Source organism: Cyprinus carpio, chromosome B19 (genome assembly GCF_018340385.1).
Source record: "Cyprinus carpio isolate SPL01 chromosome B19, ASM1834038v1, whole genome shotgun sequence".
NCBI lineage: Eukaryota > Metazoa > Chordata > Actinopteri > Cypriniformes > Cyprinidae > Cyprinus > Cyprinus carpio.
In genome coordinates, this window is record NC_056615.1 from 30,388,934 (window position 1) to 30,416,191 (window position 27,258).

Below are 27,258 nucleotides of genomic sequence, written 5' to 3' on the forward strand. Positions count from 1 at the left end.
TTGTTGAGTTTAGTAATGTAAGTATTTTGAGGTTGAGATAATAACTCTGCTGTGTGTCTCAGGGTTTCTGTGTGTGTCTCGCAGTGTTTAGAGGTGATCTTCAGTCTGTTGGCTCCTCACTTATTGTCTGTCTCTCTTTCTTTCTGTCGCCCATCCCTCTCTCTCTCCATGCATCTGTCCTCTCTCTCTCTCTCTGTCTGTCTCTCTCTCCCACACTGCTGTGTGTGTGTTCTCTGCAGGTTCAGTGGGAAGGAGGACTATCTGGGCTTCATGAATGAGTTCCTTGAGATGGAGTGGGGCTCCATGCAGCAGTTCCTGTACGAGATCTCCAATCTGGAGTGTGTGAGTAACGCCGGGGCGTTCGAGGGCTACAGTAGACCTGGCCGCGAGCTCTCCATCCTGCACAGTCTCCTGTGGGAGGGTCATGGGCGCAGCTGAGTAAGGTACGGCCCACTGTTTATTTCATTGACCAATCATTTTTCAAAAAAAAACTCATCAAAAAATCAATAATGAACAATGTTGAGGAAAGATACTGTTTTAAAAGTACTGTATTACAATGTTGCATTACTCCCTAAAGAAGTAACTAATTGCGTTAATTTTGAGTTACTTTTTAAATCTGCGTCTCAGGCTGAAGGAAACGTAAATTCACGTCTGTACAGTAGAGGGCGCCGCTCAAACAAATCACATGAAGAATATGACACAGGAGAAGAAAGTTCAACTATTCAGCAATAACTAAAATTAAACACGTGTTATTCTTGCTTGTAGTATGGTTGAAGTGGATCATTGAAGGTCAGCAGTGAAAATCATGGTTAATAAAATGCGATTAAATACAAGAACTGAATATTTTATCTTATTTAACATAGTTAATAATTGCAGGTTGTATTATATTCTGTATTTATCTTATATGTAAAAAAAAAATTATTGATTTTGAGTGGAATCCTGTTCATATTTACTCTTAAAGTTTTTGTTACGTGAATAACATGTTCCTATTTAGTAAACTAAAGAGCAACGGCCCTATAGAGCTGAGGTATCATCAGCACTTGTGACAGTGAAGCTACTATTGACACTGTCGATTTCCTGATGATATCTCCCAACGTGGTGTCTAACATGTGGTAGAAGTCTAGTGTCGAACCAGCACTAGTCCATACCGGAACAACCCTAAGTACTGAGCCTTGAGGTACGATGCCAACGCACTTGTGAACTTAGTGCATAGCCGAAGCCTGCACACGACAACAGAAGCCCGATTTGTTCCCTCTGACGGCTGCACTGAGAAATAACATCGCGACCTCTAAGCTGTGCGATTATTCACTAAACACACCCAGTGACGTCTTAAGTCATAAACTCTTGTGAAGTGTACGCAGTGTTAAAAGACCAGTTTTAAAAGGCACAGCAGACTAATTTAGTTATTGTCCTTTGTTCTTATTGTTTAATGAATAAATAAAAGAAAGATCAAAGACACTCACTGCTCTGGAATGAATCACTTTAGTAGCCCTAATAAGGATCTTATTTTTAATTTATAAAAATAAATGTCTGCTTTGTAAGATGAAGGATGTTGTGTGCAAGTTGTTATAAAAAGAATGCATGTTATATAACCACTGGTAGATCAAAAGAGGGCGATGTTCTCGTCTCTTTATAAGAAGTGATTTTACTTAATTTTGCAGTTAAATCTGTGTCTGTACTGTGTTTAAATCATCATTACCAGATGTTTTCTCCGGGAAATCATAGTGTGTTTGGAATTTTAGAGAAATGCTTAATAAAAGTTGCATTCCACTGTAACTAAACCCATTCAAATACTGTAGATTTTAGTCGACTAAAGTTTATGATATTTAATCACTAAAACTAAACTAAGACTAAAACAATTTAGACTGACTAAAATATGACTAAAGCTAAATGGCATTTTAGTCCTAAGACTGAAACTAAATTTCAAAAATTTGCTATCAAAGTTCATAGATTCAAACTCCCTCACCGTTCCGTGACAACTCACTTTTTTTAGATCAGAATAGGTCAGCTGTGGAGATTTGCTTGCATCCCAGCCCCCCCCCCCTGAGAAAGTGTTTTTACGATTGGGTGGGGGGGGGGGTCTTGCAAAGGGTCAAATGCAAGAACTGGGGGTCATTTGTTTCAATAATAGTATTTTTTCTTTTGTATAGTATTTTCTTTAACTCTTTACTCTCAAAAACTGTTTTGACATGACTCTGGTAACGGCTGCGCCACATCGTCTTCGTGTTTGGTGTGAGTCCTTCACAACGCTTAAGTGTTTGTGTTTCTTCAGGACGCCATCCTGAAGCTGGGGCCGTTGCCACGGTTACTGAACGACATCAGCGTGGCTCTGAGGAACCCACAGCTGCACCGTCAGGCCAGTCACCAGCCGCCCGAGCGCCACCTGGCCCGCCCCACCTTCAGCCGCCTCGCCACCAACGACTTCCAGAGCCTCAGATGAGAGACCTCAACAGGTGACTGTCTGGATACACTAACACACTCACTAAACAGTACATAGTGTTTTTTTTGGACGTGGTATATTGTACAGCAAACATGAGGTTTTTCGGTACAGCACCACTCAGGGATGTCAAATTTCGATTATTTCCATGATCGATCGTCGTTTAAATTAAACGATCAATTAAATCGATTAATCGTTAACCATAAATGCTGGCAAAATGCGTCTATTGCAGGCACGCAGTCACCCGGCATGACAGGACGTGCAAAAGCCCCCCCCACACAAAACGCTTTCTCACTTGAATTAAAGGGGTTTTAGTCTGAATAAAATGCTAGTAGCAGGATTATAAAATGAATAGATGTGATTATGATGATTTCATAAAATGAAGAGAACGCGCCATACTTTTGAGGTAGCCTAATTTTAGTTTGTTGACCGTTTCATGTCCCGCATGGAGATCGCTGCACACGCCTCTTTAAATGATTGTGTGGTGTGCTCGTTGTTGTATTTTAAAACACAATTGCAATGTTTTCAACTGACTTATGGTATTTAAAATAAAATTATCCAAAACGTAACTGTGGCGCGCGTGTGGCTTCTGCTGCACATTAAGTGAACTGCTTACATCGGCGCTGCTGCAGCAAAACACTGTTGGCTCACATTAATTTGATCCAGCTGGATCTTCTGTCCTATAAAATGTCGATTTTTAATTTTAGCAATCCGGTAGGCTATTTGTTTTTATAAATCAGGCATAGGCACAGTGCATTAGAGACGTGCGCAGTGCATGTTGTGCGTGCATACGAGGACGAGCGAAGAGCGCGGGTTTGGTTAGATTTAGGAGATTTTTAGATTCCTATTTGGAGGTTATTGCTCATGTCTCATTCGGCACAAATTCAAATGTTTCCATATTCGCAATGTATTTGAATGTTAAACTATTATTTATAATGTTAATGCTTGTACGCATTCGCATATAGACGGAAAATTCATCATCCTTTTCATATGAGCAAAAAACGTCATTGGCATAACAGCAGAGTGAACCGGTATACTAGGGTCTATTTAAACTGACCAGTGTAACCTTTTAAATGTTGTTTAGTTGACTATTTTATTTTGATAATGAACAGACTGCGATGCAAGTTTGAATCGCTAGAATATACGTGTGCAGCAGGCTCCGGCGCAATCGAAACAGCTGAGACATAAAAAAAAAACCTTTTTTCCGCAAAAAGTGTTTAGTTTTACCTTTGTGCGCACACACAATAAAAACAGAATATTTGTGCTCTTGTAAAATAAAGCAAACAAACAGAATGCGTTGTCATCCTTTCTTTTTTCCGTGAACTTATGGAGCGCAGCCCACACTTCTGTTTTAAATCCGTTGGTTAATTATTTAAGTCGGATATATTTCGCATATTTAAAAAAAAAAAAAGAGGTTATTTTTATGTTGGGCCTATGACTTATATAGCTATACATTTTCCTTAAAGCATCCCATTTTGTCCCAGGGCTTGAGAACCTGTGCTTTAGTTAGGTCCATGCAGAAACTCATGAACGATGAATGCGCGTGGGAAAACGTATTGTGGCGTCACAGCGCCTATTAATCGCTGTTTTGAATCCAGCAATTATTTATTTTACAGATTATAAGCTCTGATTATGACAAGTGTGGTATAAAAGCTTTGTTTATTAGAGGACTATAGGAAATGTTAGATCGCTAGCATGCATCTGGATGACGTTCGAGCCTATAGCCTTCATTTACGCGGCTTTGTTCTGGTTTGCCGGTTAGGCATGAATTTCCACAAATCAATACACGAAAGGCATTGTTTCTTTTCCTAAATCTTCACAGTCTGAACCCTCTAATTTCGCAACCCTCATAATATTCCTTATTTTATTATCTTTCACATGTTTAATCACCTGTTTTCGCATCTCTTACTGTGGTAAACATGGGAAGGGAATTAAAGATTTCATGAATTAGAGAATTCGTTCGATTATTAATTTTTTTGTTCCTTATTTAGTTTAAATCATCTGTTATTTAGGAAACAAAATTAATGTAATTATGGGCAAGCAATTGCCAAAAATTTAATAAGTCGTAGGAACGAATTAACAAGTATAGGATATAGCCTTTATGTCCCTGTGTCCCGCCGCCCTGCAGCCTGCACGATATGAAAAAAAAACGAAATGATTTGTTACTACCTTTTAGTTGCTTTTTTTGGTTGAAGAACTTTGATGTTGTTTCTATTTTAATGTAGGCTACTTTAAAGTTTAAAATCACATTCAAAGCTTAATTTGTACATTGTGAATGAATGATGATGCTTTTATATACCGTCCACCGTCACTCACAGCCGCTCGCACGTGTTCTGCCGCATGAGCCGCACCAGCCCAGCATTAAATCGGTTAACCGACCATCGAAAGCCTGAATCGAATTGTACTCTCTTATCGACAAGTAATCGTCACGCGATTACATTGTTTACAACCCTAGTTACGGACCACAGTTTAGGAAAAATGTCACGGATCGGTATGATTTCGGTTTAGCAGGGGGAAAAAAATTAACTTTTTTTAGTAAACAGTGGTTTACTGAATAAATTGCTGTTTCTTTGATAAAGCGGTTCACCGCGCCTGGCCAGTTATTCCTCACATTTGATATTCATTACTTTCGGCACTCGTAATGAAAGTCTTTAACATACTTAGGTCACAATTTTCAACACGCCCGCGTCTTAAAACACCCATTTTTTTACCCTGTCAACAATCAGATAGCTGTTTCACAGCGACCCGTTTCGGTGCAGGTCCCTTTAAATGCTAATGAGCTCTGCTGCACCACGCCCCTCTTCCAACCGCTCTCTGAGAAACATTTAGCCGCACGCGCATTGTGAAACTTGCTAACGAGCACATTATTAGAGAAAGGCGATTTGCAAGATCATCATTAAAACAAACTTGCACTCGCTTCGTGTGCTTGTAACTGTTTTCAGTTCGAAACAATGTAAAACCTGACACACGAATCCTGCATGCTGCGGGACCCACTTTAAATACATTCAATCATATTAATTTTACGCAGGCTTAAGAACTCTATCTCAGCTTTTCTGCTTCTCAATTATCCACTTTCGGTTATATAATCAACGTCTTTCTATCCATATGAAGCTCTTGTTAAATCAGCTAGTGATGAGAATACGCAAGGCTGTTCATTCCCATTTGGCGTACGCCAGGCAACAACCGCATAAAATATTATACCCATGCAGCCGAATTCAGTGACGTCCCAATTCTCGGGAAATTCACTCGGCAATATATGGAAATTTGCACAACTTTTGTCAAAATATTTAGGTTTGCCTTGATTTGCGATATAATTTAGCTCGATCATAAAAGCCTGGAGGGATGTAAATTAATACTACATAACTTTAAGCTAATGCTGGTTGTGAATTCACCCCGCTATGATTCAGGAAATAAATATATGTGATGCAGGTTTAATATATGTGCTTAATTACAGATGTAGAGGTTGAGTGTCTCTGTAATAAAACTTTGTTCGCAGGTAAATAAATGCTGGCTCCACAAAAAACAACTGTTTTGCATTTACATGTGTGGAGCATTAATCAAGCTCCTATGTGTATGTTGTTTGGATAACTTGGCATCCATTATTAAAATCCCTTCTGGAACGCGACGTGCTCCATTCTTCAGATTTTCAGGTAAGTTTTGTTTATAACTTACGCAAACACTGGAGAAATCACTTGATATCTTTCTCAATTGTGCTGACTGTAAATCGCGATTGCAAAATAAAATACCTTTGTTAAATATGCAATAATGACCATTAGCTATTTGTTTATGATAGCATTATGGATTTTACATATGAATACTTGCCTTTGATTACTTTATTTGAACTAAATTCTTATTGGCTCGTTGTATTAATATAAATTTACAATTTTAAGTAAAATAGTTTATAGTACCTTATTCACATTAAATCCTATTTTACGACTGCAGAAAACAACTATTATAACTTATCCGATTTACTGAATTACCAAAATAATCCTTACGAGGGACACTGTATACGGCCCTTATTAGGTGAGCAAACAATGAAGGAGGAAAAAAGCGGTTTCCCGGCGGTTTACACTCCTCTTTATTTTCATTCTTTCCACCATCACAAAGACCTATCTCTCAAACTCTCGCAACGCCGATCAACATCACGGTCCTGGCCAGCGGATCGATGTGACTGAAAGGAACGCTCCACGAGGAAGCCCAACAGGAATCCCTTATTAATGGGCACACCTGTGCACCACGGTGCACCCAATCCACCTGATTACCTCACCAGCTCCGCCAGGCTCACCTGTAGGGGTAGCACAAAAACACACACCAGACACAGCAGACTTAATTTCAGGAAACCAATAGTTTCCCGCCAATTCCTTAAACCTTAACCTCACACATCAAACCTTAATCCTTCCCACTCCTTCCCTTATTCTTTCACCTCATCCTTCCCCCCCCATTCCTCTTACCCCCCTCCCCATCTCCTCACCTCTTGTCACCTCTCCTCTCTCTCTCTTTTCCCCTCCCCCATCCTTTTTTCCTCCTTGGCCACTTTCTCTTCTCCCCTTCTCTCCCATCCACCCTTCCCCCCCCCTAACTCCCTAGCCGTCTGTCCCCTTCTCCTCACTCTCTCCGGGGGGTCCGGTCCCCCTCCCGTCTCCTCTCCCTCCCGTCCATCCCTCCCTTCCCATCACCCCCACTTTTCCCACTTCTTTCTCCACCTCCTACCTCCCTCCTCCAACCCCTTCTTAACCCTACCTCCCCCCGCCCCCTCTTTCCCCTCTCCCTTCTCCCCATTCCCTACCCCCCCCCCCCCCCTTCCCTCCCCCCCTCCCCCCCTCCTCCAAATCCCCTCCTCCCCCCCCTCGTTCTCTTCCCCCTCCCTCCCCCCCTCCCGTCTCCCCTCTCCCCCCCCCCCTACCCCCCCCCCTTCCCTCTCCCCCTATCCTTCCCGGCTCCCCTTCCCCTTCCCCCCTCCCCTCATACCCCCTCCTCCTTTCCCTCCATCCCCTCCCTCCCTCCTTCCCCCCCCTCCCCTCCCTCTCCCTCCCCCCCCCTCCCTCCTCCCTCCCTCTCCCCCCTCCCCCCCCCTTTTTTTCCTCCTCTTTCCCTTCTTTTTCCTCCCCCCCCCTTCCGTCTCCCTTCCCCCCTCCCTCCCCCCCCCCCCCCCCTCCCCCTTCCTCCCCCCCTCCTCCCTCCCCTTCCCCCCCCCCCCCCCTCCCCCCCCCTTTCCCCCCTCCCCCCCCCCCCCCCTTCCTTCCCCCCCACCCCCCCCCTCCTTTTCCCCCCTCCCCCCCCCCTCCCTTCTCCCCCCCTCCCCCTCCCCCCCTCCCCCCCCCCCCCCCCTCTTCCCCCCCCCCCCCCTCCCCCCTTCCCCCCCCTCCCCCCCCCCCCCCCCCTTCCCCTTCCCTCTCCCCCCCCCCCCCTCCCCCCCCCCCCCCCCTTCCCTCCCCCCTCCCCCCCCTTCCCCTCCCCCCCCCCCCCCTCCCCCTTTTTCCCCTCCCCTCCTTCCTTTCCCCTTCCCCCCCCTCTCCCCCCCTCCCTCTCCCCCTCTCCCCCCTTCCCCTCCCCCCCCCCCCCCCCCCCCCCCCCCCCTCCCCCCCCCCCCCCCTCCCCCCCCCCCCCCCCTCCCCTTTTTCCCCTCTTCCCTTCTCCTCCCTTCCCCCCCCTTCCCTCCTTCCCCCCCCCCCCCCCCCTCCCCCTTTTCCCCCCTCCTTCCTTCCCCCCCCCCTCCCTTCTATTCTCCTCTTCCCCCCCCCCCCCCTCTCCCCCTCCCTTCCCCCCCCCCCTCCTCCTTCCCCCCACCCCCCCTTCCTTTTCCCCCCCTTCCCCCCCCCCCCCTCCTCCTCCCCCCCTCCTTCCTTCCCCCCCCCCCCCCCTCTCCCCCCCTTCCTTTCCCCTCCCCTCCCCCCCCCCCCCCCCCGTCTTTTTTTCTCTTCCCCCCCCCCCCCCCCCGTCCCCCCCTCCCCCCCCCCTCCCCCCCCCCCCCTCCCCTCCCCCCCCCCCCCCTCCCCCCTTCCCCCCTTCCTCTCCTCTTTCCCCCCCCCCCCCCCCCCTCTCCTCTTTCTCCCCCCCCCCCCTCCCTCCCCCTCCCCTTCTCCCTCCCCCCCCCCTCCCTCCCCCCTCTTCCTTTTCCCTTCCCTCCTTCCTTTTCCCCCCTCCCTTTTTTTCTTTTCCTCCCCTTTCCCCTCTTTTTTTTCCTTCTGCCCCTCCCCTTCCCCCTCCCCCTCCCTTCCCCCCCCCTCCCTCCTCCCTCCCTTCCCCCCCCCCCCCTCCCTCCTCCGCCTTCGCCCCCCTTCCCCCCTTCCCTCCTCTCCCTTTCCTCCTCAGCTCCTCCTCTTACATCCTTTGGTTCTCCCTTTTCTTTATTGCAGTTTCCACCCCCCCCTCCCCCCCCACCTCTAATTCCCCAAGCCAGAAAAAAATGAAAATTTTTCAAAGCCAATCATAATCTCCATAAAATCTTAGGTTTGATTTCCCCTAGATTTGCTAAGCCTCTCTGACAATCTTTTCAGTTTTTTTATCTAACCTTTGATGCCCCCGCACATAATTTTTCTTTGTTCAAAGTTCTTGAGTGATTTGTCTCCCAACACCCCCCGGCTAGAGCCATAGGGACTACGATCTCCTTCCGGGTCCTCAATCGTGCAGTCTTCTATTTCCCACCTGGCCCTCCCGACGGCACGTACCCCCACCCCATCCCCCCGCACTGTGGAAGCAAAAAAAGCCGCTTTTAACCCCCCCCTCTCCCCCCCCGCAGGAGACCCCCCCTCCCCCCCTCCAGGCAGTGGTTTTCCTGTTTTGGTCCGCCATCACATTAACCCCCCCAGCTTATCCTAGAAGTAACTAAAAGACATTTAAACACTAGAAGACCTCTTAACCCCCTCCCCCCAATCCCCCCCCCTCGTTAACTCCAACCGTCTTGTTTCATGTCACAACACTTTCGCTTTTTGTCCCGAAGTCATGCCCACCCCCTCTCCCCTCGACGCGTCATTATTTGTAGAACCCCGCCCCCCAAATGGCTTCATAATTCTGGCCACCAGCAGTGTAGAGGTACCTCCCCCCAGCTTCTTTTTGTTTTTCCCCGTCGCCCCCCTCAGCTGAAACCCCCCCCCCGAGTTCAAACATTCCTTTATTTAACCCCCCGCCCCCCACTCCCTCAAGACAGTTCGAAATTGTTGTAACTCCACCTCCTTCTCATTTCCCCCCTCCAGGTAACCCTTCAAATTTTTTCTTTGTCCACCCACTTGTGTCGTGATGACCCCCCTCCCCCAAAATCTGCACCCCCCGGCTTACCTTGGACCCCCTTAAATCGTTAGTCCGACCGCCCCGTCAATCTCCAGACGGCCCTTGTCCACATTCCAAGCGCGCTTCTCCCACTCGAGTATCACTTTGTACCATCACCAGTACAGTAAAGTCTTTCGCTGCTCTTAAGTACAAAGAGTGCTTAACTGTGCCCAAAGACCCCCGGCAATTTAAGAGTAGTCCCCCCCCGGTCCGCTCCCCCTCTGGCGTACCGCGAAAGAGCCCCCTCGCCCCCCCCCCTGGCAAAAGTGCTTAAATCAGGCAATCCAGCTAAATCCCAGCACCCTATAATTTTCTTCCTCAAATATTTAAGATCCATCACAGCGCATTCCGCAATTACTAATTTCCAATTCCCGTCCCTTTTCTGATTAATAATGTATTCCCTAGCTCGATTTTAGAAATGCCCCAGCTAATTCTAATAATTCCTCTTTGGTCCTTCCCCTTCTAATTCCTAAGTATTCTTTCCTCCGACGGAGACTGAAGAAAATTTTCAATTACATCGTCTGGCCCCCCCCCAATTACCGTTTTGCAAATCTTCGCTTGGAAAACAAAAACACTCGGCTCAACCAAATATTCCACACTTAAAAACAACTTTTTTTTTTTGTTACCCCAAAATCCCAATTTTATTTAAAGAAACTAAACCATTCCGTTTAACCCAAATAACCCTAGTGATTCAGTTTTGGCCCAAGACCGGGTACGTTCCCGCACGAACTAACTCCCCTAAGTTTGGGAAGACGCCAATGGCCGCCCGATCCGGTCGCCCCCGCAAACCTCGATGGTCTCCCCCTCCCCACCGCTCGACGAGACCATAAATATGCTCCCGTAAGAATTTTGCCCCCCAGAACCCCCCCCCCTCCCCAAAAAAAGAAAACAAACCAAAGAAAACATAAAAAAAAAGGATTTTAAAAAAAAACCGTAAACTAACCTACCTCGAAGAACAGGAAGAATCCCGTTTTCTAAAACCAAAATTTTTTTGAAAAAAAAAAAAAAGCCACCGAGGCAAAACCAAAAAGAACAAAAAAAAATATCCCCCCCTCCCCCTAACAAACCCCCCCCCCTCCCATATAAGCTTTCTGGGCCAAGCGCCAACCCCCTATAGAACCTACAAAATGATAAAGAGCCTCTTGATCAATTTACTTTCTTTTTCTTTTTTCAAAGGATATTTTCTTCATCCATACCTTTAAATCCCCTTCAAAGTACCACTGGCTTTCCAACCAAAATTCGCACAAACCTTACCCAAGTTGTATCCCCGAGACGACCCCCAATTGTTTACGCAACCTTATTAGGGAGCAACAAACCAGAAGGAAAAAAGCGGTTTCGGCCGGTTTCTACAAAGACCTCCTTTATTGGTCAGTCCCCATCACAACAGACTATCTAACAAACGTTCTCGGCGCAACGCCGAGCACAACAAGGAACGCTCCACGAGGATAGCCCAACAGGAAGCTCTATTAATGAGGCACCCCTGTGGCCCGGTGCACCCCAATCCACTTTCTTACCCCACACTCCCCGCGCACCTGTAGGGGGAGCACAAACACACACCAGACACAGCAGAGAGATGATAAGATCAAAGTACCACCGTGACAGACACCCCTAAATGCAGGTGACATTAAGCCGTTTCGCTGCACGTCCCTCTTTTGAAAAACCCCGATTGATTGATTATCTTTTAAAGCGAGCACGTCAAAGAGCGCCAGAACAACCATTTACTGTTTTATGTTTACATTTATCTCGTGTGTGTAGCTCAATAGCACATCTCTCGTCTGCCGTGCCCCTCTCCCCCCTTCTGGTCTCTCTCGGCAGCGGCGGTCTCTCCTCTCACACTGGGAATGGCTGCGTTCCTCCGAGGCTGGCGTTCGAGATCTCCGTGGCAACAAAGACGTCTTCTAAAACGTGACCCGTCCCACCTCTCCGCACGCTCCAAGCCCCGCCTACTGCACGAGCAGCTCTGACATCACTGATCCAGACCCCAAGGTGCACACACACACACACACACATAGACTCACAAACACACACATATACAGACACACACTCTCTCTCACACACACATCCCACAAACACACGACCATACACATATACAGACACACACACACACACACACACATATACAGACACACACACACACATATACACACACACACACACACACATACAGACAGACAGACACATATACAGACACACATACACACACATACAGACACAATAACACACACACACACATATATCACACACACACACACACACACAAGAACAACCGACACGTACACACAATACAGACACACATATACAGACACACACACATACAGACACACACACACACACACACATATACAGACACACACACACACATACAGACACACACACACACACACATATACAGACACACACACACATATACAGACACACATACAGACACACATATACAGACACACACACATACAGACACACATATACAGACACACACACATACACACATACATACATACACACACGCACACACACATAGAGACACACACACACACACACACACACATACAGACAGACACACACACACACATATACAGACCACACACACACACACACAGACAAACCACACACACACACATATAGAGACACACACACACACACACACACACACACACACATACAGACAGACACACACAAAAAAATATAAAGAAAGAAAATAAAGCACATATACAGACACACATATACAGACACACACAAACACACACACACATATACAGACACACACACACACACACATATACAGACACACATATACCGACGCACACATACACACACACATATACACATACACACACATACACACACATATACCGACACACACATACACACACACATACAGACATACACATACGCTATGAATATAGCTGTGCTACGTATGACTGCTTTTGTGCTTCAGGGTCACATATTAGAAATGTAATAATTATATAAATATTACAATTTAAATATTAATATTAATGGGTATTTATAATACATATATGTATGTATTCTAAGTATTGAAATATTAATAATAAATATTATTGTTAGTAGTAATGTTGTAATATAATTACTAACAATGCTATTTTTAATAGTATTACTATTATTATTAAAAATATAAATTTATGTGTTAATATGTATGTATATGTAAGTTGTATAATAAATATTCTTATTAATGGCAATTTATTATGCATATAATAATGTTGAATAAATATTTATTTTAATGAACAAGTATTATTAGCATTGTAATATTTATAATAAATCATTTATATATTATATGGATTAGTAATACTAATTTTGATATGAATATTTATTAAATATATAAATTTAAATAAGAATAACCAGTAGGATAAATATTCATGGTTAATGGGATATCTATTATGCCTAGTACAATAATGTGTAATAAATATATTTTTTTAATTAATATGTAAGTATAATTATTGTAATATTTATATAAAATACTATTATTATTAACATTATAATGATTATTTTTATGAAGTGTGTCTAGTGCTGTCAAATGATTAATCATGATTAATCACATCCAAAATAAAGTATGTGTGTGTACTATATATATTTATTATAATATAGTGTATATATAAATACACACCCATGCATGTATATGTTTAAGAAAAATGTTATGTTTATAAAATAAATATATTTATAGATAATATAAATTATATGAATATAAATATATACATGTAAATATTTTAAATATATATACTGTGTGTGTATGTGTGTGTGTGTATTTATATATACATAATACATATATACTGTGTAAACTTTATTTTGAATGTGAGTTAATCGTTAGACAGCACTGTTAATTACTCTTTTTTTTGTATTATTTTATTATAATGTGTCCTTATGAATGTGGTAACATTTATTATAGAGCTTGTGTAACGGAATGTAAGTGTTGTGTGCTGGACTCCAGGAGACTGATGCAGGAGTGTGTGGTGTGTGTCTCGTCAGGTTCTCAGTGTGAATAAGAGTGTTTCTATGATGGACCTGCAGGACTCTCGCATCAACAGCGTGTCCAACCTGCACTCGGTGAACGACCTGCTGAACTCGTCTCAGGGGTCTCTGGCCGGCTTCGGGGCCCCTCTCAGGGCCGGGGGGCGTGTCTCGGCCGGCTCCAGTATGTCGGGTGGTTTGCGTCTGAATCACCTGGCCACGGACTCTCTGTCTCAGGCGGCTGCCATGCACGTGCCTCTGTCCTTCCAGAACCCTCTGTTCCACCTGGCGTCCGACGGGCCGCAGTACCACACGCCCCCGCCGCCGCTGCTGCTGCCGCCCGAGCCGGAGAACGGACACGTGCCGTCCTTCGCTCACAGCGGCTTCTCCCGCAGCGAGGACCTGTCGGCCCTGAGGACGCAGAACAGCCTGGTGCAGCCCAACATCGTGCACTCGCACAGCTACAGCGACGACTTCACGCGCCACAACCAGGCCGACTACGCCCGCAGACAGCTCTCGCTGCAGATGCAGGTGATCCCTCGCACTTCATACTCATCTTTGTGATGTATGGCATTACCCAGTAACTCTAGTTAGGGTTCTAGTTCCGTTCTGTATGTAAGGGATAATCAACGGTTTGCTGGGCATTAAAGGAGTTCAGTGCATGACGAGGAGGCAAAGAACCGCTGACGCAAAGAGCATTTAAAATCCTTTAATGCACTGCAAACCGTTTGATTATCTGCTTATTTCATGGTCACTTGCCAAGTTATAGACAAGTTAAAACTAGTGTTGCACTTTCCCGCTTCAAATCAGACACAGAGATGAAATCACATCTATTTGAATGAATTCTAGCATTTTTTTCACTTAGGCCTAATTGTCGCGAGATGTCACGGAAACCTTTCTAATGTAAGTTAAATATTAATAATAATTAGATATTTTGTAGTAAAACAATGTACTACGTTTTATTGATGCAAAAGTGAGTATATTTATTTTGTACATCGATTGCAACTGCTTTTTATCACTTAATTAGAAGCACCAGAAATGTAATTGTGTCATCTCTTATAAGAACTACTGAACAGACATTTAGAAGTTTATTTTAAGTATTGACAATAAAAAAAATTTAACTCTGTAAACACTTGGGTTTTTACAACACTGTAAGTGTGTCCCATCAGGTGTTGAAAAGTTCTGAAAAGAGAGAGAGACAGAGAGTGTATGTGTGTGTGTGTGTGTGTGTGTGTGTGTGAGAGAGAGAGAGAGAGAGAGTGTGTGTATGTGTGTGTGTGTGTGTGATGTCTGTGTGTGTGTGTGTATGTGTGTGTGTGTGTTGTGTGTGAGAGAGAGAGAGAGAGTGTCATGTGTGTGAGAGTGTCGTGTGTGTTGTGTGTGTGTGTGTGTGTGTGTGTGTGTGTGTTGTGTGTGTGTGTGTGTGTGTGTGTGTGTGTGTGTGTGTGAGAGAGAGAGTGTATGTGTGTGAGAGTATCTGTGTGTGCGCGCGTGTGTTGTGTGTGTGTGTGTTGTGAGAAGAGAGAGAGAGAGCGAGAGAGAGGTGTAATGTGTGTGATAGTGAGTGAGTGAGTGAGTGAGTGAGTGTCTGTGTTTGCGCGTGTGTGTGTGTGTGTGTGTGTGAGACATTTTTCACTTCTTTTGCCTGTAGCTCAAAACTATTCACACTCATTCTGCCCACACGGCTCACAAATGATTAAACTTCCAGCTCATATTTCATTTCAAAAACAAGTGGAAAAAGGAATTACAGTTGGTTGATTTATTTCTTTTTTTATTATTATGTTGAAAAGTTACAAAATTAACACAAAATGTTTAAAATTATATTTCACATTAAGAAAATAAAGACTTTTTTGTTTTTGCATTGTGACTTTTTTTTTTTTTTATTTCTTTTTTTATTAATAGGCTGTAAAACACACTTTTTTTTATATGGATTTATTTATCGTGGAAATAATGTCTCTTTTTTTTTTTGAGATATAGTGTTTTTAGTTTTTGGTTTTATGTGTTTTTATATATTTTTTATGTGTGGGGTTCCCATGGTCATGCTGCAAAATCTGGAAATATTAGGGCATTTTTAAGATAGTGAAACCCTTTTAAAAAATAACATTAACATTTAATTTTTAAAATATCAGTGTTATTATGTATATTAAGTACTATAACAAAACATCATATTAATACATATTTATTGTAAATATTATAATTATGAAAATTCATAAATAAATTAACGAATGTTTGTTATGAATACTGTAATGTTTATTATAAATACTTGATTTGTTAGTGTTGTTATTTATTTATTTATTTATTATTTATTTGGTTTGATTTGATTGATTTATTTTTATTCCATTGGATTCTTAATCTTTATTTAATCTTATTTTTTAATTATTAATGAAGAAGGTCATAGACCTGCAGTGATCAGCAGGTGGGATCAATGTTATTGTAGTATTACTGAGTATTATTAGTTTTAATATAATTAAATATAAATTTAATATAATAATAATAATAAAGGTTTGTAAAGGTTGTAGTTGAGTTAACTCTACTATCGCTGAGTGTGAGTGTGTGTGTGTGTGTGTGTGTGTGTGTGTTCAGGAGAATCTCCAGCAGCAGGTTCTGATGGGCATGGCTCCGCAGACAGCCACAGGCACGGGGACGCCTGCTTCTCTGGCCACGCCCCCCACCACCATCCATCCTGTCCGTCAGGCCTCCATGGCCCCGCCTCCTCCTCAGCGCATGAAGCCTCAGCCCTCCCACCAGCTGTCTGTCAGCTCGGCCGTCAACTCCACGCCCCCCAAGACCCGCCCCCAGAGCGGGAACCTCCTCCAGTCACCTGACTCCAGTTTTTTCGGGGGAGGCAGTTGCCGAGGCAACAGCTGTCAACAGGTGAAGGATAGCCCCGCCCCCGGCCTGCCACATCAGTCCAGCACGTGCCTCAGAAATCCCCCCCGCCCCTCAGGGCGGAGCCAGTGAGAGCACAGAAAACACACCGAGCAGCCAACCAGCAAAACCTGCACAGCAGAGCAACCAACAGCAGCTGCTCAAGCCAACCGTGAACAAACAGGTCAACACACACACAGTCTGTCACACGTTAGATTTGTCCTTCAGCTTTTATCTGCAGCACCGGTGTGTCTGCGCAGCTTTGAGTCTCATCAGTAATCTGGGGTTTTATTCATCTTGGGTATTTGATGTGATGTGAAATTTTATATATGTGGTGTACAAGTGTTGTTTTTGTGTGTCTTCTTTGACTATTCCTAAACTAGAAGAACTAGTATTGTGTAGTAGAGTACACAAATACTCATTCATAGCAGAACTGCGCTATTCAGAACTGATCTGACAGAGCTTTTATATGAATCTAAGGAAATAAAAGTAAAATGGTTTGAAAATCAAAGACAGCCAATGAAATGCATTTGTCTATATTTTTGTACAGAAACTTTTGTAGATCAGAGTGAAAGAGCATTTCCCAGAATGCATCACCTGTTTTGAATTTATTTTAATTGTTATTCGGTTAATATACACTACCGGTCAAATCTTACATACTATGATCTTTCTTTAATTCTCTCCTGCTTCTGCTGTCATGAGCGTCATGTTTTCTCTGTGTTCGTGTGATTTGGTTCTGGGATTATAGTTTCAGTCTCTATCATTCCCCTCAGCCGCGTCCGAGCGTACGGTGGCCTGGGTGTCCAACATGCCACACCTGTCTGCGGACATCGAGAGTCTGCGTGTGGACCGTGAGGACTTCAAACTGAAGGAGCACTCGAAGAGCATGGACGAGTCCCGTCTGGACCGGGTCAGTACTGACGCCACTGTAGCGTGGGTTAAACAAACACCACACAATAACAAACACAGTGATGTTTAATGAAATGACTAAAGTTATTATATAAAAATATATATGTACAATACTTAAAAGTCCGCTCATATTTCACTTCAAAATCAACTGAAAAATTACATGTATTTATATATATATATATATATTAGATATATATATATATATATATTATTACACACATTAAAATTTAATCAATTTAAAAAAAAATCCTTTATGCAAAAATATTTAAAAAATTATTTTCCATTAAGAAAATATGTGTTGTGTGTTGGAGTTTTTTTTTTTTTTTTGTTTTTGTTTTTTTGTTTTTTTGAATTTTTTTTTTATTTTTTAATAATTTATTTTTTATTTTTTATTTAAGATTAAAAAACTCTCTTTTAAATAGTCAGTAAGAGAACGTCATATAGCATTAAAAATCATAATGGCTTATTTTTAATATCTAAAAATAAATGATACATATAAAAATAAATTAGATTTTTATACAAAATACTTAAAATTATGGTTTGCATAAATTTTGCATAGTGACATTTTCTTGATAATTAAAGGCTTCGTAGTGCAAATAATTTATCAGAATTATTCAGCATCACAGTAATAAGTGTTAAGGATTAAATATTCAGTAAAAAATAATGTCAGTGCAACTAAAAATTATAATAACTTTATTTAAATAAAATGTTTTGAATAATTAACATATTTAAAAATATTTAAAGATAAATGCATCTCTTTATGAAAAATATTTACAATTAAATTTTGCGTAAAGAGAGCCAAAATCGTAATGGCTTTATTGTGTTAAATTTCTGAACATGTTGTTGGCAGCATTTACTGTGCTGTTTTCTGTGCAGGTGCGTGAGTACGAGGAGGAGATCCACTCTCTGAAGGAGCGTCTGATGATGTCCCACCGTAAGCTGGAGGAGTACGAGCGGCGGCTGCATTCACAGGAGCAGCAGACCAGTAAGATCCTGCTGCAGTACCAGAGCCGGCTGGACGACAGCGAGAGACGCCTGCGCCAGCAGCAGGTGGAGAAAGACTCGCAGATCAAGGGCATCATCAACAGGTCAGACGCGTACCGCGTGCTCGCGACTTTGTCCCTGCGATTACCAGAGCATCCTGGGAATGTGTGTGTGTGTATGTGTGTGTGTGTTGCAGGTTGATGGTGGTAGAGGATGAGCTGAGGGGAAGTGGAATGCCTGACCTCAAAACCAGAATATTCACAGAACAGGTCTGTCACACGCACACCGGGAAACCATCTGTAACCTTCATGCCACTCCAGCAGAGTGAGCTGGTGTGTGACGTCATCACATCTGTCGTGTGTGTGATAGTGAGGAGAGGAAGTGAGCCGAGCTGTGTGGTGTGAACCATGTGACCCAGCACTAAACATTTCTGTGTAGATGACCTCACTGATCATAAAGAAAGAGATTCTGTGCAGCTTGTGTCACGTAAAGACACAGTTGCTGTATGTTGTTTACAGTAACGTGACATTATTCTAGAGATTATTCTAGAGTCGATCTGCTGTGCTTCACAGGTGTGTGTGTGTGTGTGTGTGTGTATGTGTGTGTGTCAGATGTCTCTCACTAGCTCTGAATATGTCTCATTCAGTCAGCAGCTAGAGTCTAAATCTGTTTACTAACATCAGTTTGACTGGGATTAATGTAACAATGAATATAGTAATAACTTTCCAGTAACTACAGTGATAAATAAACCAATAACTGTAGTGGTAACTATACTGATAACCATAACAGTAACTATACTGATAACCATAACAGTAACTATATAGATAACTATTACAGTAACTGTACCGATAACTTTAACAGTAACTATACTGATAACTATACCGATAACCATAACAACTATAATGTATATAACTATAATGATAACTTTAACATACAAACACAAATATCGTGTTCCTGTGGCTCAGTGGTAGAGCATTGTGTTAGCAGCGCAAAAAGTCGTGGGTTCATTTCCCAGGAAACACACATACTGGTAAAAAATGTATAGCCTGAATGCACTGTAAGTCGCTTTGGATAAAAGTGTCTGTTAAATGCATAAATTAAATTAATAAAATAACAGTAATTATACCGATAACTATAACAGTAACTACACTGATAACTATAACAGTAACTATACTGATAACCATAACAGTAACTATGATAACCATAACAGTAACTATAATGATAACTATAACAGTAACTGTACCGATAACTATAACAGTAACTATAATGATAACTATAACAGTAACTATACTGATAACCATAACAGTAACTATAATGATAACTATAACAGTAACTATACCGATAACCAAATAGTAACTATACTGATAACTATAATAGTAACTATACTGATAACTATAACAGTAACTATAATGATAACTATATCGATATACCGATAACCATAATAGTAACTATACTGATAACTATAACAGTAACAGTAACTATACTGATAACTATAACAGTAACTATACTGATAACTATAACAGTAACTATAATGATAACTGTAACAGTAACTATACTAATAACTATAACAGTAACTATAATGATAACTATAACAGTAACTATACTGATAACTATAACAGTAACTATACTGATAACTATAACAGTAACTATACCGATAACCATAATAGTAACTATAATGATAACTATAACAGTAACTATACTGATAACTATAACAGTAACTATAATAACTGTAACAGTAACTATACCAATAACTATAACAGAAACTATAATGATAACTGTAACAGTAACTATACTAATAACTATAACAGTAACTATAATGATAAACTATAACAGTAACTATACCGATAAACCTATAACAGTAACTATACCGATAACCATAATAGTAACTATACTGATAAAACGTAACAGTAACTATACTGATAACTAAACAGTAACTATAATGATAACTGTAACAGTAACTATACTGAAACTATAAAACAGTAACTATAATACTATAATGATAACTATAACAGTAACTATACCGATAACCATAACAGTAACTATAATGATAACTATAACAGTAACTATACCAATAACCATAACAGTAACTATAATGATAACTATAACAGTAACTATACCGATAACCATAACAGTATCTATAATGATAACTATATCGATATACCGATAACCATAACAGTAACTATAATGATAACTATAACAGTAACTGTACCGATAACTATAACAGTAACTATACTGATAACCATAACAGTAACTATAATGATAACTATAACAGTAACTATACTGATAACCATAACAGTAACTATAATGATAACTATAACAGTAATTATAATAACTGTAACAGTAACTATACCAATAACTATAACAGAAACTATAATGATAACTGTAACAGTAAATATGTAAATATATTTATAAGTATATATGTTGATATATTTATAAGTAACTATACCGATAACTATATAAGTATATATGTCGATAACCATAATAGTAACTGTACTGATAACTATAACAGTAACTATACTAATAACTATAACAGTAACTATAATGATAACTGTAACAGTAACTATACTGAAACTATAACAGTAACTATACTGATAACTATAACAGTAACTATAATGATAACTATAACAGTAACTATACCGATAACCATAACAGTAACTATAATGAAAACTTTAACAGTAACTGTACCGATAACTATAACGGTAACTATACTGATAACCATAACAGTAACTATAATGATAACTATAACAGTAATTATAATGATAACCATAACAGTAACTATAATGATAACTTTAACAGTAACTGTACCGATAACTATAACAGTAACTATAATAACTATAACAGTAACTATACCAATAACTACAGTGATACTGTAATAACTATACCGATAACCATAACAGTAACTATAATGATAACCATAACAGTAACTATAACGATAACTATAATGATAACTATAACAGTAACTGTACCGATAACTATAACAGTAACTATACTGATAACCATAACAGTAACTATGATGATAACTATAACAGTAACTATAATGATAACTATAACAGTAACTATACCGATAACCATAACAGTATCTATACCAATAACTGTACCGATAACTACAGTAATGACTACAGTGATACTGTAATAACTATAACAATAACTGTACCAATAGCCATAGTAATAACTATAGTGATACTTTAATAACTATAACGATAACTATAATAACAACTTACCAATAACTACAGTAATAAATAATGTCACCCATGACTCCAGTGATAACAATAGTAATAACTATAACAAGAACTATACTAGTAACTAAAAGATGACCATAGTGGTAACTATAACAATAAGTATTGCAATAACTGTAACAATAACTAAAATGGTAACTATAGTGATAACAGTACCAATAACTGTAGTGATTGCTGGATTGATAACTATGATGATAACTATACCAGCATCCAAACCAATGTATGATAACATGCAGTTTAGTCATCTGTCTCTTTAAATGCTCGAGCTCTTTAAAGCAGGATGAATTCTGATTGGCTATCAATTGCTCTGAAAGTGATTCCAGTGATATCGTTCCTCAGTGTCATTATCATCAGAGCCATTATTAAAGCTTTGCAGTCATTGTTGTAATTATGGTTGTTTGTGTGAGTGGGCCTTACAGTGGAATGACATGTAACGTCGTGCAGTGTTTCGTTGTGCCGCCCACCCCAGTAGTGAAGATGATCACAGTGAATGAGGGCCTGTGATTGGCTGACAGTAGCAGCATGTCCTCAGAGGGAGGGCCTGTGATTGGCTGCTGGAGAATGACATGAATTCCTTCTGTTCTGTCCTCCACGTCTGTTTTCACTCGTCTCATCCACTCATCTTTCCATTTATTCATGTTGTTCAAACCCACTGACTGACGTTCTTCAGCTGAACAGCAGGAGATGTTTAGCTGAATGTTCACGCTGCTCTTCTCCATGCGATCACCTTCATATTTTCCATCCACATGAGTTTATTTTTAAATGTATGATGAATATTGACTGAGTGCTTGCTGTTGTGAGGAATTTGAGTGTTTAAACAGATCGGGTCACTGATTCTCGGCTTCTGTTTCTCCCTCAGCCGATTTACGGTGCCCACCCTGGAACATGATTGGCCCGTGCAGGACTAGCGGACCTGTGATTGGTTGAACCTCAACCCAGGAGTGTCTGATGATTGGCTGAGAGAGAAGAGAGAGGCGGAGCCTGAGCAGGATGACCAACTCCAACTGGACAAACTCTCTCTCTTTCTCTCTCACACACGCTGAGTGTATATATGTGTATATAAGTGATATATAACTATATATTCCTCAGGTGTGTCTCTCTCTCTCTTTCTCTTTCTCTCTCTCTCTCCCCTGCTGTCTTTCTCTCTTTCTTCTGAAATTTTTGAGCCAAATGGACGACAATCAGCATCTTGAGGCCGAAACAATCACACCAATAGCACAAAGAAAATCAACGCAGACAGACAGACGGAGAGAGAGAGACGACTTTAAACACTCTCATTCTCTTCCCATCATCCCCTGCCTCTCTCTCTCTCTCTCTCTTTACTGCAGGAGTGTGTTTGTGTATGTGTGTGTGTGTGTGTGTGTGTGTTTGATCAGTTGCAGCCTCAACTTCCTAATAATGACTCAATAACGAATCTTGTTTTTTTCCAAATGATGCTTTGAGGGGCTTGATTCTTTCTGAGCCAATCAGACGTCGGCGTGCCGCTCAGATCCCCGCCCCTTCCTGTCCCGAGCGGGGGGGCGGGCTCTCCTCTCCGTGCCTAAAGAGCTCCATCGAGAACAACAGGTCAAAAAAAGACTAGATGAGTGAGTCGGACACTCGGTTTGTTCCATGATCACTCATTTGCTCATTTCTGACAGAGATGGTCATGTGACTCGCTCGCTTTGCATCGTGAGCCCAAGAGAGGAAGGGCGGTCGGTGGCTTTGCTGTTTTCTGGGACGTGGAGAGCGAGCGGACATGTTCGTTTAGTGCTGGTGTGTGTTTGTGCCAAACGCCCGGATGACGAGGTTTGAGGTTTGAGACGCAACCGCTAAAATCATCCAGCCGCCCACTGAAGCTCTCTTCAGACCCTAGTGAGCCGCCGATCTGATGCTTCACACATCCCACAATGCACTGAGAGACAGTGTCTTAAGATGCGGAGGAACGTCTAAATGTGTATGATACTGATTATTATTCAGTAACTCTATCTTATATTCAAACTTTAGTTTAACTTGAAATTGTGACAAATATTTTAGCTATTTTTGTATAGATTGTATGTACTTCTGAAAGTAATGATTTAATTATTAATTTTTTATTTTATAGATTATTTTTTAATTATTTTTCTTAGGCGGTGTGTTATTATTTTAAAAAGAATTATTCCTTTTCGATTGATGAATTAAAAGATTAATTAAATTATGTTTATGTCCTATTTTAATTACTGTTGATAGTAAATTTGTATTAAAACAAACGTATTTTCTAAGGCCTTATTATTAAAATTAACAGACTTTTTGATTATTAAAATGAAATTAAATCTAATTTTAAAAATTAAAAGGATTTCAGAGGGCCCTAAAAAATTTATTTTGTTAAACTTTTAATAAACTGTTGGTAAATTGTATAAGTTGCATAATTTCAATTAATTATGCATGTTTTTTTTTTTTTTTTTTTTTAATTTTTATTTTAAAATTGAAATGGAATTCCACAGAAAAAAATCCCTTCAATTCAATTATTTGTTTTATGGGTCCCACTTTATATTGTGTCCCTAATACCTGTGTACTTACATAGTAACTAGATGTGTACGTAGTATGTAACCACAGTGTAAGTACACATTGATACATAGTATCTACAGCTGTAATATTTCTGTAACTACACACATGTAACAAACCCTCAACGATGGGTTTGTGTAAGTACGGGATCCAGGAGGTTGAGACGGGTAGGTTTAGGGTGGAGATGGGATCCAAGGGGTGGAGACGGGATCCAGGGGGTGGATACGGGTGGAGATGGTAGGTTGGGGGTGGAGATGGGATCCAGGGGGTGGAGATGGGATCCAGGGGTGGAGATGGGATCCAGGGGGTGGAGATGGGATCCAGGGTTTAGGGGGTGGAGATGGGATTCCGGCAGTGGAGACGGGTAATATGGGGTGGAGAGTGGGGTCTGGGGTTGGGGGGTGGGGTTGGGGGTGTGGGGGTTGGATATGGGATGGGGGTGGAGGTTGGTGGTTTTTGGGTTTGGTATGTGATGTGTTTTGGTGCATGACTCTAATACCATACCGTGTACTTACATGGTAACATCCTCAGGAACTGTCAACTTAATATAAAGAGTAACATTCTGCACAACAACCACAATTTATATGTAAGGCCTAACTTACTGACCGCTGCTGTGTAACCTTACATGATAAATCTAATATAAAGTGTGACACTTTCTTTACCAAAAAGTGCTGTTAGTCCTGTTACACATTTGTACTTACACCATTCAGTGGTTTGTTACATATGTGTAGTTACACAAACATTAGAGCTGTAGATACTATATATCAATGTGTACTTACACTGTGGTTATATACTATGTACACATCTAGTTACTATGTAAGTACACAGGTATTTGGGACACAATATAAAGTGGGACCAAATTTGTGAAAAAAGGTCAAGGTTAAACAGATTTCATTTAACTATAAATGGAACCCAGAAAATTGAATTTAGGAGGAAATAAAACCGATTTTAAAGTTGCCTTTGATGAATTTCTTAGATTAATTGAAGTGGTAATGTGTTTCTTTTTGTGCTGTTGGGACCAGTCTCATTTTATATTATTATAATGATTATTATTATTATATTTTTAACCAGGTTAGGGTGACATGTTGACAGAAATTCCATAATGGTGCTTCCCTACAAATGTTTTCATAAAATAGTATTTGATCTGATTTAGTGTGATTTTCTGCTGCTTTGAGTCTGTGGGGAGCTTTAGTCGTCGATGCGGCTCACTAGGTTTGAGAACAGCGCTTGTGCGAGACTCACACACACACACACACACACACACTCGAGCGCTGATGTCATCCGGCGAGGTCGGCTGCTGATTTCTGTACATAGAGTCCAGATTTACCGATGGAAAGTTTCTCTCATTTTAAGTGGGTTGAGTTTTTCTCTTTTCTTGGTGTTCGATGGATGATACTCATATACGCCAGTAGCTGCTTGCTGGGGCTTTAGTCGATTACTTTTGTCTTTATTTACCTTTTCTGTTCCAAGTATTACTTTCGTCTGCATTTCAGGGTATTACTAGTTATATGATAATGAACAGTGTTTCTGTGCCTAGTTCACATACCGAGCTCTGATTGGCTGAACACGAGCGTCACATTTACATGCGTGCCATAGAAGACGTCGATTCGAAGACGGAGCGCGCTATAGGCGTTTGATGCAACGCGCAGAGGGCGTTTGTGGACCCGGTTCTGTATCGATAACGGTTCATTTCTCACCACATTTGGCGCGGTTTTACGGTGCGGATCACACATCAGCCGCCGGTGTTTGTGTATAGGGTCAGTTATGCTACGACAGATTGTGATCGTGTGTAGCACACTAGCTCTCACTGCTATGAGTCTTCATGATGAAACGAACGGTCCTCGCCGCGGGACCCAGCCGCCAATTTAGCCATAGACACGGACAAGCCATAGCATTGACCCTTGACCCTCCGACCCGATTCAGGAGCGTAGGATGTATATACTTATATATTTACCCATGGAAATATTCTGGAATGCGCGGAGATATGTTTTTATTCTAGAGTGGAGCATCTCTGAATATGGAGTGATGTTTTTGAATGTTCATAGTATTATAAAGATATTATATTCAAATATGATTATTATTGTAATTATGAATTTCATTTTATTGCCAATGACTGATAAACAGAAATGTCTTTCCTTTTGTGAATATGGAGAAGTTTACATTTTTCTGGGGAAATATTACAAAACTTTAAATATTTCAACAAACAAATAAATAAATATATACCTGCTTAACAGAAGTGCTTTTATTTGCTGAAGCGTGAGTGTTATTCTGTGCATATCACAAACACTGATTCTTTTCCATAGCTATTATTTAACCATTCATGTGTTATTCTTTCAAGACAGTTTTAAGGTGTCTCTGCCTTCTTTACAGGTTTGTACATCAGAACATCAAAATTGAAACAGTTTTTACTGTACCGATCTATTTCTTTTCCACCTCTTAAACTTGGGCATATTTGGCAGTTATTGCACCATCAGCCCAATTTTGTTTCCTATTGAGGGTGCATTAAAAAAGCAGATATAAGTGGCTTCATACAGCACATACCAGGGCAACTGCTCTAATTAAATCCAAATTTCGGGCTTTTTTTTCTTTACTATTATTGTTTTTTTTGAGTATTGTTGTTGTTGTAATTGTTGGTAGTTCGTGGCATTTATCACCCATCAGCCCAAATCACTGCCGCTTTTCTCTGCTACCCTCGAGAGTGCATTTAAGTGGATATTAGGACTTTGTAGCTTGTCAGCTGCTCTAATGAAGTTCCAATGTCAGGCTGTTTTTCACTTTATCAGTAATGTTTTATAGCCTCTTGAACTTGGCATATTTGACAATGCATAAAGACTCTTGAGTAAAAGTCGCCCATTTATCTTGAATCTGCTTTGAGGGTGAGTGAAGTGAACACAAGATCTTCATACTAGAGCAATGGCTCTAATGAGATCCAAATTTTGGGCAGTTTTTAATTCACCAGTCTTTTTTTATGGCCCCTTGACATTTGAAAATAAACGTGCTTATTGCACCATCAGCCCACTTTGAAGCAAATTTTCTCCAAACACTAAGAGGTTGCATTAAAACGGACAAAAGGGC

The 27,258-nt window shown here is 41.0% G+C and overlaps 1 protein-coding gene and 1 pseudogene across 1 annotated transcript in view; both read left to right on the top strand.

The window, feature by feature from the left end:
• The window catches only part of LOC109058809, a 726,037-nt pseudogene extending 703,410 nt beyond the window's left edge, over positions 1–22,627 (top strand).
• LOC109045202 (solute carrier family 39 member 4) overlaps positions 1–27,258 on the top strand; it is a 668,471-nt gene that overhangs the window by 520,099 nt on the left and 121,114 nt on the right. The window lies entirely within an intron of this gene.